General features: G+C 31.6%; 1 pseudogene; it reads left to right on the top strand.

Moving 5' to 3' along the window:
* The first annotated feature begins 1,879 nt into the window (after positions 1-1,879).
* On the top strand, positions 1,880-1,991 carry LOC121100864 (annotated as a pseudogene).
* Positions 1,992-3,296: the final 1,305 nt, after the last annotated feature.

The raw sequence follows: 3,296 nt of genomic DNA, 5'->3' as shown, positions 1-3,296 counted from the left end.
CCTTTGTGCTGTTCCCTCCTCAACTCTGGTACTCTGCTAATATCCCCCTGTAATTCTAATATTCTACCAATACTCTAATATTCTCTTCTAGTTGCATCCATCCTGCAGACACTCAGCTCTCTCTCCTCAATCTGGGGAGACAGAACTCCATGGGGTCCTCCTCTCTGTGCTGTGCCCCCCAAAATTCTCCTCAGTACTAGGGCATTGGTGATGTTAACCCATATGCTTGCCTGCACTGTTTCTGATCTGATGTCTGAAAAGCAGTTTCATATATTTTATCCAGTTAGTTGTTTTAGGCAGAATGGTAAATCCAGTCTCTGTTTCTCCATTTGGTGAGAAGCAGAAGTTCCAAGCACATGAATTATTAAATATAACATTGTAAATATATGTTATGTATCATGTAAAAGATTTTCTTAAATATTTACAAGTATAATATGATCCAAAAGGCAACTTTTAATTGCTGACACCAGTCCCTCTTCATGAAAACTTTTCTGATTATTTCTATTTAAGTGTCAATAAGAACACAGTATTTTTCATAAGTTTATTTTGAAAGTATGTATCTCTTTATATTTATATACCTTCTTTCCAAATACATGTTCCATAAACAAATTATAAAGTTAAAGGCCATCATCATTTGGGGAAATGAGCCATCTAATGACAGTTTAAAATCAATTTTAAAAATATTCAAGTATAGGGGCACCTGGGTGGCTCAGACTGTTAAGCATCTGACTTTGGCTCAGGTCATGATCTCAGGGTCCTGGGATGGAGCCCCACATCAGGCTCCCAGCTCAGTGGGAAGTCTGCTTCTCCCTCTATCCCTCCCCCTGCTCCTGCTCTCCCTTTCTCTCTCTCAAATAAATAAATAAAATCTTAAAAAAAAAAAAAGATTATTCAAGTATAATGTTGAGTCCAAAAAATTTAGTGATTCCATAAGACATTAGAAAGATGATCAATATGTTAAATTTGTCCAAATAAACTAATTAAAATTTATTGAGTTATTACTACCCTTGTATCAAGAGTAATGATAATTAACAAACCACTTTTTAATGGAAACCTATGAGGTAAGTTTGATAATTATTCATATTTTATATAAAAGATAAATTACATTAAAGAAGTTAAATGATCCATCTTTATTTGAACCCAGACCATCTAACATCAGCATTTGTGTTGTATTTTGTTTTACTTTCATAGTGTGCTGACTTCTTGGACCCTAAACTCAGTGTATTCATTAATACTTTGAACTTAAATCACTGCTTTATGTTTTTGTATTTTGATGTTTGATCTGATGTTTGAGTGATGACATTTAGACACATTTCTATGTCTGTCATCCCAATGTCTAATTTTTTTTAAAGATTTTATTTATTTGAAGAGAGAAAGAGACAGCCAGTGAGAGAGGGAACACAAGCAGGGGGAGTGGGAGAGCAAGAACCAGGCTCCCAGCAGAGGAGCCCGATGCGGGGCTCGATCTCAGGGCTCTGGGATCATGTCCTGAGCCAAAGGCAGATGCCTTCAGTATTTCATTTTTAAGTTTAATAGTATTTGTTTTTCATGAATGCCATTCTCTGGATCAAATTCCCTTCTATTAAGACTTTGCTGAGAATTTAACCATAAATGATTGTTAAATGCCTTCATATGTTTTACTACATCTATTTAAATGATCAGATAAACATATTTTAACTCTGTTAATAATGGTGAATTACATGTATTGATTTCTGAATATTAAATCATCCTTTCATTCTTTGCATAAATTCCACATAGTTATGATAAATTATATTTCATTACATAATATTAGATAAATTTGTTAATATTTCTTGAGAATCATTTCATCTATTTTTTATGAGGGTTGTTGTTCTGTAATCTTTTTATGTCATAATGCCCCATCGCTTCTCAGCCTATTGGCTAAGATCAAGGGTAGTATTTGTTCTTATTGGTTTAATAATGCCCTTATCAATTTTTGATTACAGGATTATTTTGATTTAATTGAACTAGCTGAATATGTTTCCTTTTTTTTTTGAAAAAAATACTGAAAATTGGTTTTATTTCTTCTTTGAGTATATTGTGGAATTCACCAGTAACTACCTTTCTACCTGGAGTGTTCGTTGTGAGAAGTTTTAAATGATGAATTTAACTGTTTTGTTTGATACAAGGTTATTCAGATTTCCTCGTTTGTTCTGTGTCAGTAGTTGCAATTTTTGATATCATGGAATTTGTCTATATGCTCGAAGTTGTCAAATTTATTGGGCTAGGGTAGTTCAAATTATCTTGCTATAGGTTTATCAATTTTGCTGATCTTGTCAAAGAAGTATCATTTGACTTAATTCACTTTTCCAATTTTTTTCTTTTTATTTTTTTCATTTTTTCTTGGGCATTTTTGAAAAACTATAATTTTTCCCTACTTATTTAGCCTTTTGAGATGAAAGCATAAATTGACTTAATGTGACTTTCTCATGATTACTGTTTGCATGAAACATTCTATCCTTTTATTTTAAAACAGCTTTTTTGTTTCCAAAACACAGTTTGCAATTAGCATATAACTAATAAATGTAATTTTATCTGGTCTGAAAAAAATTCTGCTAAATTGACAGTGTTTCATTACACTTAATGAAATAACAGGGTTATTTCATTAGGGTTGGGTTCAATAGGGTTGGGTTCAATTTTTTTCATCGTGATATTTGTTTCTATTTTACTGATTTGTTCACTTTTTTGTTGTTGTTCTTCCTTTTCTGTCCTAATTTGGATTATCCAAGTACATTTTAGAATTTTATTTTATTTTATTTTTGAGATATGCATCTATTTTTATTTTAGTGGCTGATCTAGGGATTAAAATACATCCTTACCTATCATAATCCATTTAAATTGATATTTTACCACTGCATATATGAAGTAAGAAACTTAAAATACATATATGTAATAATACTTACATATTATATAATACTTACACAGAAATATTCTTTTTCTTTCTCTTTTAGTACGGTAAAGATGAAGTTCTCTTGTTTTCCAGATCCTATTCTTTCTAATTAGAAGTAAGCTGTAAATATTTCTGTTGTTCTCCTTACCAAGATGAGCATTTATATCTTTGATTTTCTGAAATTTGTTTATGATGAGCCACATTTCATTTCCTTTGTACACATCCTGCTTGGGTTTCACTAAGATTCTAGGGTTTTTGGGTTTCTGTTATTTATCTAGATTTGGACAAGTTTTAGTTGCACGTGTATATATGTTTTTGTGTCTGTAGGTTAACTTTTCAAGTTTCCCATTCTCTGCTGATATTTATATGCATGCATTTCATATCTTTT

The sequence above is a fragment of the Ursus maritimus genome, unplaced genomic scaffold (assembly GCF_017311325.1).
Source record: "Ursus maritimus isolate PB19 unplaced genomic scaffold, ASM1731132v1 scaffold_5, whole genome shotgun sequence".
NCBI classification, from domain to species: domain Eukaryota; kingdom Metazoa; phylum Chordata; class Mammalia; order Carnivora; family Ursidae; genus Ursus; species Ursus maritimus.
The sequence above is the reverse complement of the archived record's forward strand: the minus strand, read 5'-3'. Positions and strand labels throughout refer to the sequence as shown.